We start from the raw sequence: 13,491 nt of genomic DNA, 5'->3' as shown, positions 1-13,491 counted from the left end.
GCACTGTCTTACATACCTAGTATTTGCCTCCAGTCATCATTTTACTGATTTGGCAACTTGCTGTGAATCCTACTGGGTATTTACTCTGTTGATTTCACATCCTGGGGTTACTGAAATAGTCCTTTAGTGAGCTGGATTTAGACACCTGGTTTTAACAACCTGGCCAAACTCAGCCAACCTTATTAATCTGATTGCCTTCCTCACCTTATTTTATCCTCATGGTATGACAAACTTGACATTAGCCATCTGGCCTTATTAACTTCCTGGCCCTTCTTGTCCAGTCTTCATGACTTTGCCTGAAAATCCTGGCCTTACCTAACTGGCCATAAGTTCCTGCTGTGTCCACGTGTTCTTACTCACCTGGTTGTAATTCGCTTGCCTCAATATCCCATCAAAATCTACCTGATTTTACCCACTAAGATTTACCCACCTACCTGCCTTATGAAATTCCTGCCATTGCTCCCCTGCCCTTGCTCTCTGACCTTTTCCACTTCATGTTACGGCCCTGGCCATACCCCGTTAGCCTTCCAAACCTGGCCTAACCCTATGGGCCTTAACCTCATAGTCTTAACAACCTGGATTAGTCACCTAGTTTTCCTAACTAGTCTTACTGATTATATGTGACCCACATGGCCTCCACATTTGGTTTACACAACTGTCCTTAGCTTTCTGTTTTTATCTATCAGGGATTAGCCCCTTGGATTTACTTCCCTAGGTTTTCTCCCCTGGTTTTATCACCCCCTGCCCTTTTCCCCTAACTTCACCCTCAATTCCATGCCCTAGCCCCAGCCCCATATTTAGATATCTTGTATTACCCACCTGGCCTTAACCTCATGACCTTCCCAACCTGAATGACCAACATAACTTACTAACCTGGCATTCCCATCTGGCCTTAATCTGTCATTCTAACTCTCACATGGTGTTAACCTCCTGACCTAGTCTGCCTAGTAGTAACCTCTTGGCATTACCCAGGTGGAGTTAACCACCTAGCTCTATTCAGGAAGGCCTTAACTTACTGGTTTAAGCCAACTGGACTTTTCAATTGCTTGGCTTCCTGACCTGGTCTTAACCTCATTGTTTTGACAACTTAGATTTACCCACCTGCCTTATGAACCGCCTGGCCTTACTCATCCAGTATGAATCTCCTGACCTTATGCACCTACCATACCCACCTGACCTCACCCTAGTGCCATTAACATCCCATTTTTACCAACCCGAATCACTCAGCTGATCTTACCTCCCCAGCCTTACCCAGTTGGCCTTCCCAATTAATCTCAACCTTTTAGACTTCCTCACCTGTCCCCCCTACTGGCCTTAACCTGGTGTCATTATCCCCTGTCCCAGCCTTTGGCTTTCCTTTCCTGGCCTTCACCTGGTGGCATTCCCGGTGGCCGTATTTACCTGGCCTTACCCACTAGGCCTTCCCCACGTGACTTCATTAACCTTAGGGCCATACTCACCTGCCCTCTTCACCTGCTTGACCTTAGCCAGAATGACTTAATCTGCTGGCCTCATACTTTTCTGGTGTTTACCACCTAGTTTTATTCCTCTGGCCTTCACCTTGTCACCTTCCCCACACTGTCTCGCCCACCTAATATTAGCCTTAGGTCATCATTTGGCAGGTTTGGAGAATTACCCTTAATCCACCTGGGTGTTTCCCCAGCCTAAGAATAATTTTCTATTTCGCTGGGTTTAAATATCTGGTTTTAACAACTCAGCTGCACTCAGCAGAATTTATTAAGCTCATTGGCTTCATCACCTTGTTTTATCCTCTCAACATTATGAACCTGGCATTATCTATCTGGCTTTATTAACCTCCTGGCCATTCTCTCCGAGTCTTAATTTCCTGGATTAAAAGTCCTGGCTTCACCTATCTGGCCATAACTTCCCGTCCGCCATAATTCACTTGTTCTTACCCACCTGGCTTTAATTTGCTGGCTTTGATCTCTGGTCAAGACCCACATGATCTTGCTCATGAGGCCTTACTCGGCTGCCATTACTCTCTGGTCTTATCCACTTCATTTTAGGGCCATGGCCATACCCCATTAGCCTTCCCCACCTGGTCTAACCCTATGGGCCTTAACCTCATGGATTAGCCACCTGGCTTTCCCACCTAGTCTTACCAGCTATAAATGACCCACATGGCCTTCACACTTGGTTTACACAATTGTCCTTAGCCTTCTGACTTTATCTACCAGGACTTAAACCACTGGATTTACCTCCCTAGGTTTACTTCCCTGGACTTATCCCCCTGCCCTTATTCCCTGAATTTACCACTGCTCCCCAACCCCTGGATTTAAAATCCTTGCATTAGCCAGCTGGACTTACTCACCTGGCCTTAACCTCATGGCCTTACCAACCTAGATGACCAATATAGCTACCAACCTGGCATTCCCACCTGGCCTTAACCTTTCATTCTAACTCACATGGCCTTAACCTCCTGTCCTAATCTACCTAGCTTTAACCTCTTATCATTACCCATGTGGAGTAGCCACCTAGCTCTATTCAGGAGGCCTTAACTTATTGGCATTACCCACCCAGCTTTTTCATTCACTTGGCTTCCTGACCTGGTCTTAACCTCAGTGTTTAGTCAACTTAGATTCACCCAAATGCCTTATGAACCTGCCGGACTTATTCAGTATCAATCCCCTGCACCTGGCTTACCCACCTGGCCTTACCCTCATGTTCGTAACAACCGGACTGCCAAACTGATCTTACCAACCAAGCCTTACCCAGTGGCCTTCAGTTAGTTGTTTTTCTTTTTTTAAATGGAGTCTTGCTCTGTCACCTAGACTGAAGTGCAGTGGCAAAATCTCAGCTCATTGCAACCTCCTCCTCCCATGTTGAAGCAATTCTCATGCCTCAGCCTCCCAAGTAGCTGGGATTAAAGGCATATACCACCATTTACAGCTAATTTTTGTATTTTTAGTAGAGACAGGATTTCACCATGTTGGCCAGGCTGGTCTTGAACTCCTGACCTCAAGTGATCCACCCGCCTCAGCCTCCCAAAGTGCTGGGATTACAGGCGCAAGTCACTGCACCCTGCCCACAATTACTCTTAAACTTCTGGTCTTGCTCACCTCTCCCAGCCCTACTGGCCTTAACCTAATGTCATTATCCTCTGTCCTGACCCTTGGCTTTACTTTCACACATTCACCTTTTGATGTTATCACATGGCCTTATTTACCTGGGCTTTCCCACTTGGCCTTGCTCACCTTCTAGTCTTACCCACTATGTCTCCCCCACCTGACTTCGTTAACCCTACAGCCAAACTCACATGCTGTATTCAACTGCCTGGCATCAGCCAGTATGACTTAATCTGCTGGCCTCAAGCCCTTCTGGTGTTGACCACCTGGTTTTATCCAGCTGGTCTTTACCTTCTTGCCTTCCCTGCACTGTCTTACCCACCTACATTAGCTTCGGGTCATCATTTGGCTGGTTTTGCAACTTGCCCTTAATCCTACTGCGCAGTTCCCCCATTGATATCCTGGCCTGGGGTTGCTCCAACAGTCTTTTCTTCAGCTGGATTTAAACACCTGGTTTTAACAACCTGACTGCACTCAGCAGAACTTATAAGCTCATTGCCTTCATCACCTTATCTTGCCCTCATGGTATTACAAACCTGGCATTATCTGGCCTTATTAAACTCCTGACCTTACTCATCCAGTCTTAATTTCCTGGCCTAAAAGTCCTGACCTTAACCACCTGGTCATAACTTCCTGCCATTATCTACCTGTACTTACCCACCTGGCTTCAATTTGCTGGCCTCAATCACTGGTCATGACCCACCTGATCTTGCCCATGGGGCCTTAGTCCCCTGCCCCTCACACCTGGCCTTACTCACCTCATCTTAGGGCCCTGACCAGACCCTATTAGCTTTCCCCACCTGTCCTAACCCTAAGTGCCTTAACCTCATGGCCTTAACAACTTCTATTAGCCACCTAGTTTTCCTACCTAGTCTTAAAGAACACAGGTTACCCAGATGGCCTTCACACTTGGTTGACACAACAATCCTTAACCTTCTGGTTTTATCTGCCAGGCAGTAACCCTGGATGTATAGCCATAGGTTTACTCCCCTGCCTTATTTCCTATATATACACGCCAGCTTCCCCATTGCTTTTACATTAAAACACCTCCCATTAACGACCTAGATTTATCCATGTGGCCTTAACCTCATGGCCTTGCCAACCTGGAATGCCAATATAGCTTGTCAACCTGGCTTTTCCACCTGGCCTTAACTTTTTGTTCTTACTCACATGGCCTTAACCTTTTGGTCTAATCTGCATAGCTTTAACCTCTTAGCATTACCCAGTAGGAGTTAGCCTCCTAGCTCTATTCAGGAGGCCTTAACTTGCTGGCCTTATCCACCTGGCCTTTTAAATTGCTTGGCTTCCTGGCCTGGTCTTAACCTCATGGTTTTACCTACATCGATTTACTCATCTGCCTTATTAGCCTTCTGGTCTTCCTCATCCAGTATTATGCCCCAGGCTTCATGCACCTGCCTTACCCTTCTGACCTTTCCCTACTGGCATTAACCTCATGTTCTCACCAACAGGAATTACCCAACTGATCTTACCTACCCAACATTAACCCGTTGGTCCTCATAATTAGTCCTAACTTCTGGTCTTATTCAGCTCTCTCAGTCCTACTGGCCTTAACCTAGTGTCATTATCCTCTGATCATCCTCCCCGGCCTTACTTTCTGAGCTTCTTCTATTGGCCTTATCCACCTGGCCTTAGTAAACTTAGGACCATACTTACTGGCTGTATTCACCTGCCTAGCTTCAGCCAGCATGACTTAATTTGCTGGCCTAGGTGAAGTTAATCACCTAACTTTGCTCAACTGGCCTTCACCTCCTAGCCTTCCCCTCACCACCAGGTATTAGCCTCCTGTTACTATTGGTTGGCTTACCAACTTGGATTTAATGCTCCTGGTTGTTACCCTTTGATTGACAGGCCTGTTGTTACCCAGATAGTCTTTTATTCAGGTGGATTTACGCAGCTTGTTTTAACAACATGGCCTTACTCAACAGATATGATTAACCTCATTATGTTAATCACCTTATCCTGATGGTATTCTTAAACAAGCTTCATTCATGTGGCCCTATGAAACTCTTGGCCTTACTGACCCAGGCTTCATTTCCTGGCTTAAACGTCCTGGCCTTACCCACCTGGCCATAACTTCCCACCATTATGCACCTGTTTTTACCCACCTGGATTTAATTTGCTGGCTTCAATCTGCCATCAAGACCCACTTGATCTTACCCATGGGCCCATACTCTCCTTCCCTAATTCACTGGCCTTACCACCTCTTTTTACTGCCCTGGCCAGACCCCATCAGCCTCATCTACCTGGGCAAACCTTATGGGCTTAACAACCTGTATTACCTACCTAGTTTTAACGTTAGTCTTACCTACACTCAGTCCTTAATTTCTAGTTTTACCTACCAGGCCATACTCTCCTGGCCTTACCCTGCTAAAATTACCTCCATAGGTTTACTTCCCTGGACTTATGCTCCTGCCCTTATTCCTTGGATTTACCTGTGCACCCACTTAATACGCTACTGGCATTAACCTCACATCCTTACCAACCCGATTACCCAACTAACAGGCTCAACCACCAGTTGGCCTTCACAATTATACTCAACCTTCTGGTCTTACTCACCTGTCCCAGCCCCACTGACCTTAAGCTGGTGTCATTAGTCACTGGCTATTCCCCTGGCCTTACTTTTCTGGCCTTCACCTATTGGCCTTTCCCACCTGGTCTTACCCACCTGATCTTACTTACTAGGACTTCCCCACCTGGCCTTAATTAAACTCACAGGCTTACTCACCTGCCATATTCACCTGCCTGGCCTCAGCCAGCATGACTTAATCTGCTGGCCTCATACCCATCTGGGGTTAATCACCTAGCTTTGTTCAGCTGGCCTTCACCTCCTAGCCTTCCTCTCACCATCTTGCCCAGCCAGTATTAGCTTCCTGTCATGATTTAGCTGGTGTACCTACTTGGCTTTAATGCTCTTGGCTGTTTCCCCTTGATTGACTGGCTTGGTGTTACCTAAATAGTCTTTTATTCAGCCAGATTTACACACCTGGTTTTAACAACCTTTCCTTACTCAGCAGACCTTTTCAACCTCATTGCCTTTATCACCTTATTTTCATGGTGTTGTTAAACAAGCTTCATCCATATGGCCCTAGGCCTTACCCACCTGGCCATAACTTCCTACCATCATCCACCTGTTCTCACCCACCTGGCTTTAATTTGCTGGCCCCAATCTGCCATCAAGACCCACCTGATCTTACCCATGAGGCCTTACTCCCCTGTCTTTACACCCTGGCCTTTCCACACTCTCTCTGGTGAGACCCCATTAGCCTCGCTCACCTGGCTTAATCCTATGAGCCTTAACCTCACAGCCTTAAGAAACTGGATTAGTTACCAGGTTTTCCCACCTAATCTGAGCAAACATGGCCTTCACACTTGGTATATACAGCTGCCCTTAACCTTCCGGTTAACCATGTCATTAACCTCAAGGCCATACTCACCTGCCCTCTTCAGCGGCCTGGCCTCAGCCAGCATGACTTCCTCTGTTGGCCTCATACCCTACTGGTGTTGACCACCTCAGCTGGCCTTCACCACCTCACCTTCCCCGCATTGTCTTCCCCACCTAGTATTTGCCTCCTGTCATTATTTTACCAGCTTGGTGCCTTAATCCTCCTGGGTATTTCCCCTGTTGATTTCCAAGCCTGCGGCTACTGAAATAGTCTTTTATGCAGCTGGATTTAAACACTTGGTGTTAACAACCTGTCTGAGCTCAGCCAAGTTTATTAATAACCTGATTGCCTTCATTGCCTTATTTTATCCTCACGGTATGACAAACTTGATGTTATCCATCTGACCTTAGTAACCTCCTGGCCTTACTCACCCCATCTTCATGAGCTTGCCTAAAAATCCTTCCCCAACTGGCCATAACTTCCTGTCATTTTCCGCATATTCTTACCCACCTGGTTGTAATTTGCTGACCTCAGTCTAGTTGGCTTAATCCCCATGGCTTTACCACTCCTGCGTTATCTCCCTGGTCTTATCCAGCTAGCCTTGCCTGTCTACTCCTACCCACTTGCTTTCACCCAGCTGGCTTACAAAATCGGACTTAAGGGCAGGAGCAGAGGTTCACACCTGTAATTCCAGCACTCTGGGAGGCCAAGGCAAGAAGATCACTTGAGGCCAGCAGTTAAACAGCATCCCTGGCAATATAGCGAGACCCAGTGTCTGCAAAGGGTAAAATATAAAATTAGGCAGCCATGGTAGTCTTTTTTTTTTTTTTGACGGAGTCTTGCTCTGTTGGCCAGGCTGGAGCGCAGTGGCATGATCTCGGCCCACTGCAACCCCAGTCTCCTGGGCTCAAGCAATTCTCCGGCCTCAGCCTCCTGAGTAGCTGGGACTACAGGTATGTGCCACCATACCCGGCTAGTTTTTGTATTTTTTAGTGGAGATAGGGTATCACTACATTGGCCAGGCTGGTCTTGAACCCCTGACCTCAGGTAATTCACCCGCCTCGGACTCCCAAAGTTCTGGGATTACAGGCACGTGCCACTGAGCCCAGCTGCTGTAGTAGTCTTAACTACTTAGGAGGCTGAGGTAGGAGAATTTCTTGAGTCCAAGAGTTTGAGGCAGCAGTGAGCTGATTGTGCCACTGCACTCCAGCCTGGGGAACAGAGTGAGACCTTGTCTTGAAAAACAAACAAAAGTGACTTTCCACAGCTTAAGTTCACTTCCTGACCATGCCTATGTAGCCTTGCCCATCTAATCGTACCTAACTGGTGTCAACCATGTAGCTTTCCTTAGCCAGCCTTATGGACCTGACCTTGTCTCCTGTGTTTACCTAAAGACCTTAAAATCCTTATCTGATACACCTGGCCTTGAACTCATGGCCTTCACACTTGGCTTTATTCTTATGATCCTGCTCACCTGGCACAATAAATCTCCTAGCCTTATACACAAACCTCCGACCCTCACCTTTTTTTTAGGGACACGGTCTTGCTCTATCACCTAGGTTGGAGTGCAATGGTGTAATCCCAGCTCACTTCAGCCCTAAATCTTTTGGCTCAAATGATCCTCTTGCCCCAGCCTCCCAAGTAGTTAGACTACCAACACGTGCCACCTTGTCTGGCTAATTAAAAGTTTTTTTGTAGAGATAGAGTCTTGCTATGTTGTCTTAGCTGGTCTTGAACTCCTAGGCTTAAGAAACCCTCCTGCCTCTGCCCCTCAAAGCACTGGGATTACAGCTATGAGCCACGACATCTGGCCCCACACATTCAGTTGTATGCCAGATGCAGTTGACAGCAATGACCTCACTTAAGTATACCCTGAGAATGATGCTACAATCTAAAAAGAATGTGCTTTTGGAGTTCCCAGCAAAGGAATCTGGCAGTGGCCAATGCAGAGATTTACTCCTTATCTATGAGGAACATCTGAACTCCTAGCCCATCATGCAGAAGATCTGGACCCTGTGGTGTGTTAAGTGAAGTTTGCCAGATGGAGATTGCTAGGAAGAGGGTGCTAGGTGAAAATGCTACATAAACAGCATACTTTTTACAAAAGGTAGCAGTTCTCCTGTCCAGCCCAATGCCACTCGACCACCCTATATGTAAGCCCTCTCGATAAACCCTGTATCTTCTTCACTGGCTCTAGGTCTCCTCTTTGGCCTCTCAAACATGGTGTCACCCTTATGGAAGTCAACTGGGGACCTGGCATGACCCTGGCCTTACCTCTGGCTTAACTCCCCTGTCCTAACCTAGCATTATCCTCTAGTCCTTACCCCCCAGTCTTTTAGCCCCTTGGACCTATCACCTGGCCTTAGCTCCATAGCTTCACTCTCCTGGCCTTACTGCCCTGGATTTCTCAGTAAGCCTTAGCCTGCTGGCCTTCGCTTCATGGCCTTAGACCAGGTCTACCCACCTAGCTTACTCACCTGGTCTTCTTCAGCAGACTTTACACACCTGGCCTTTGCCTTACACTCCTGGCCTGACTCACTGGCCCTTACCCAACTCAACTTTTTATTTGGCCTTTACCTTCTGGTTGTACCCACCTGGACTTAGCCTCCTGGCCTTACACTCTTGGCCTTAATTACCTGGTGTTAACCACCTGATATTATTTCACTGTCCTTGCCTACATGGTCTTTTCGCTGTCCTTGCCCACATGATCTTTTTCTTTTTTTTTTTTTTTTTTTTTTGAGATGGAGTCTCGCTCTTTCGCCCGGGTTGGAGTGCAGTGGCCAGATCTCAGCTCACTGCAAGCTCCGCCTCCCGGGTTTACGCCATTCTCCTGCCTCAGCCTCCCGAGTAGCTGGGACTACAGGGGCCCGCCACCTGGTCCAGCTAGTTTTTTGTATTTTTTAGTAGAGACGGGGTTTCGCCGTGTTAGCCAGGATGGTCTCGATCTCCTGACCTCATTATCCGCCCGTCTCAGCCTCCCAAAGTGCTGGGATTATAGGCTTGAGCCACCGTGCCCGGCCTGCCCACATGATCTTATAAGTCTACTGGCCTGAAACAACTGGTTTAAGGCCAGTAGACTTATAAGTTACTAAACTTATAAGTTATTAAACTCATGGTTTTGCCCCCGGCCTCAAACATGTGTCTTATTAACTTCCTGGTTTCACAGAGTATTAATCTACTGGCCTTATGCACCTGGCTTGCCCACCTGGCCATATTAGCCTCTTGACTAACTTAATCTTAACCTTATGGCTGTACTCACCTGCCTTAACCCAACTGGTCTCATTCTCCTGGCTTTACTCACCTGGCATTAGCCTGGTGGCCTTACCCACCTAGTGGTACCCATGTGGGCCATATCTACTAAGGTTAGCCAGGTGACTGGAACTGGTTTGCTTTACCCACCTATCCTTACTCCACTGGCCTTAGGTCACTACCCTAACCCACCTAGTGTTACTCACCTGACCTTATCCACCTGACCTTAATTTCCTATCCTTACCCACCCAGTATTACCCACGAGGCCATGCTCTTCCTTTGACCTCCCTCCAACCCCAACCTCACCCTTTAGCCTTACTTAATTGGGCATATGTACCTGGCTTTGACTCCTGGCCTTAAATCCTGTGCCCTAAATAACCACCTGGCCTTACCCCCAGAGCTTTACCATTTTTGCATTATCCTCCTTCCCTCCTCCCATCTTTTCTTTCTTTTTTTTTTTTGGCTTTACTGTTTGGGCCTTGCCCACGTGCCCCCACCCACATAGTCTTACACATCTGGTCTCACTAATCTGCCTCAACTTCCTAGTTTTAACCACCTAGTTTTATATAGCTGGCCTTACCCACCTGGCTCAGCCCACCTGGACATACCCCTCTAGCCTTTTCTACTTGGCCTCAATTTCTAGTTATTAACCTAGTGGCCTTATCCACCTACCCATCTTGGCCTTATCTACATGGCCTCCCCACTCAGGCCATACCCCTTTGGTTTATATGTCTCACCTTACTCCTGTAGCATTACTCCCTGCCTTACTTACCTGGACCTACCCACCTGATCTCACCAACCTTTCCACCGTAAGAACCTAGATGCAACCTCCTGGCCTTACCTCCCTGGCATTAACTTCTGTTCATACCACCGCACCTTATTTACCTAGAGATCCCCCATGGCCTTACCAGTCCCCTGGTCATACTCAACCAATCTTATTCTTCTGGCCTTGCCCACTTTGTTTTAAACACCTTGCCCTATCTTCTTTGCCTTAACCTAGTGCCTTACCCATCTAGCCTCACCCACCAGGCCTCAGTCACCTGGTCTTATACCTGCCCTTAACCTTCTGGCCTTTCCCCTTGCCCTTATCCAGCAGACCGCATCCACCTCTGGTCAGTGACTGGCTTGCAGGTCCCCAGCACTGTTACCTTTGCACCAGAGCCCACTCTCACCTAATCTCCGTGTGCTGGTGCTACACCAAGTATACTGGTGATCAGGAGGCACCTTCCATGTGAGGTCGAGTGTTCTGGCTCCAGTTGTCCTTGAAGTTGCATCTCAGGCTCCCAGGCATGGCAGAGCCTACATTCCTGTGACTCAACTGAGGCCAGTGTGATGGAGACTTCCCGGCAGCCTCCCGGACCTGGTCTCTCCAAGGTCAGATCTTGAAACTTCTGGGTGTCCATGCGAGTGCCCTGCGTACTTACCTGGCCCGGTGCACTGGCTTGCTCTTGGTCTGTGTAGCCGGTGGCTGCAAGGTCAGCATGAAGCCACCTTAACCTATCTCCCATCAGGTCTCGGTGGAAGGGGGGCGGGGCAGCGCCTGCAGCACAGAGTGACTCAGAAAAGGGCAATTTAACTGGTTTCACCATGGTGGATTCTTCATGGGGATCTTTCTAGCCCAAACTGGGTATGATCCTGCGACAGTCAAGAGCTCATGGGCAGCTCTTGCTTCCCTCATATTCTACAGGAACGTGAAATTTTCAGGAAGTCCAGGAAATTGCCCAGTGGTCTTGTCAGGCTTTGAGTCTTGGCCCTCTGACTTGTTGCCAGTTTCCTTCACCCCTGGTGACCCTTAACGTTTATCTGGGATCTTATCATGGGCCAGCATTTTGTTACCTCAATTTGTTCTTTGGGAGAGTGTATTTGACTTGTTTTTACTTTTATACTCTATGAAGTCAATAAACCCATTCCTGTCTCCCATCCCACTGCCTGAGCTAAGGGGCCTTCCACAGTTGACCTAGAGTGTTCAAGTGCACTGCACTTGAGTGCCCTCCTGGGTTGTAGCTGCCACCTGGTGCTCCCAGAGCCTGCGCCTCTGAGGCTTCCTCTTGAGTTGCGGATCCATGGAAGAGCCCTGCCCCTGGGAACTGACATTTCCCTTAGATTAGGGACAGAATGGAAGGTCTCCACTGGCTTTCTTGGAGAAACAGGATGAGGCTGATAGTTCTGGTAAGATTCCTTCTTGAGATGTTGACCTAGGTGTTTATATTCAATGTGATAATTAAATGTACCTTTCATGTAACATTCTATTGTGAGCATTTTCCTCTGTCATGAAAGCCTTTTTGATATTTAATAATCGCATGAGTTCTCTAAGTCATAACTGCTTCTTAGAAGACTGGCATTTTGGTCACTGGAAGTAACCACAGCTTCAGCATTGCTCCAAAGACCTAGGTTGTTGCCGGAGTCCTCTGCCTGACAGTGGCCTTTTTGTCTTTTTATGATGTTATTTTGTAGAATCCTCTAACAAGGATAATTTTGGTAAAAACTTTTGCTTTATAATTCTTCTAGATATTGTATTTATTATTGTTATTTTCTGCAGGTTTATCTAATTGAAGGCAATAGAGAAGCCTTTTTTTTTTTTTTTTTTTTTGAGATAAAATCTTACTCTGTCACCCAGGCTGGAGTACAGGGATAGTCTTGGCTCCCTGCAGCCTCGCTCATCTGGGCTCAAACAATCCTCCCATCTCAGTCTCCTGACCAGCTGGGATCATAGGCATGTGCCACCCTGCCGGGCTAGTTTTTGTATTTTTGGTAGAGATGGAGTTTTGCCATGTTGCCCAGGCTGGGCTCGAACTTCTGAACTCAAGCTATCCACCTGCCTCCCAAAGTAGTAGGATTACAGGCGTAATCTGGGAACCTTCATGGGTGATGCTGGGGCCTTGTAACATTTAGAAGACACTTGCAGATGCACACCCGTAGCTTTGTTTATGCTTCTTTCTAATAGAGTTATATATACTATTTGCAAAAGTTCAGAAAATGAGGAGAAATGTAAAGAAGAAAAGATCACTTGTTTTCCTTCACCTGAATGATAATAAATAGCTCACCAATACTGTGGACTCTTTCAGGGGGGTCTTGTGTGACCAGCAACAGCAATGCTATTTAAAATGAAAGAAGGATCCACAGTGGGCCTCAGTGCACAGCTCATTCAAAGTGGATATCTTCAGTGTCAATGAATCTTATGTAATAGATCTTGAGGAGTTGATATTTTTCTTTTCCTTGAGGAGGAAGTGAAGTGGAGAGGTTAAAGTCACAGCTCGTCAATGATCCTGTAATTTGCAGAATTTTCATTTTAGACCTGATTGTGACACTGCTGTATCTGTTGATGCATGTGTTTGTGCTCTTGCTTGCTTCCTCAGGTCAATCCTTAGAGATAATTGCCAGATCAAAAGGACACACATGTTGGAAGCACTGATATGCAGTGCCTCACCCATTGTAAGACTGCGTTGGTATCAAGCTGTGATGATTTGCACGACAAAACTGTATTGTACTCTGTTATAATATTGGTAAAAGATCAGCCTGTGGACAACCCTACCTTTCCTAAGAAGAATTGGCTTGCAGAACGCCAGGTGAAGTCATTGTGAGTGCTCTGAGCCATTTCATCCACCTCACATGGGTCAGGTAAACTAGGAGTCCAAAGGCCTTGAAGTATTACAGTTTTAAGCTCTGTTTACACATTATTATTTCTGATTTTTCTAACTATTTGTGTACATAATGTCTTTTTACTATGAACAGTAGCCACTCCCAAGTGGTTT

This window comes from Rhinopithecus bieti, unplaced genomic scaffold (assembly GCF_001698545.2).
Source record: "Rhinopithecus bieti isolate Rb0 unplaced genomic scaffold, ASM169854v2 scaffold_55, whole genome shotgun sequence".
NCBI classification, from domain to species: domain Eukaryota; kingdom Metazoa; phylum Chordata; class Mammalia; order Primates; family Cercopithecidae; genus Rhinopithecus; species Rhinopithecus bieti.
Note: the sequence above shows the minus strand (reverse complement) of the source record.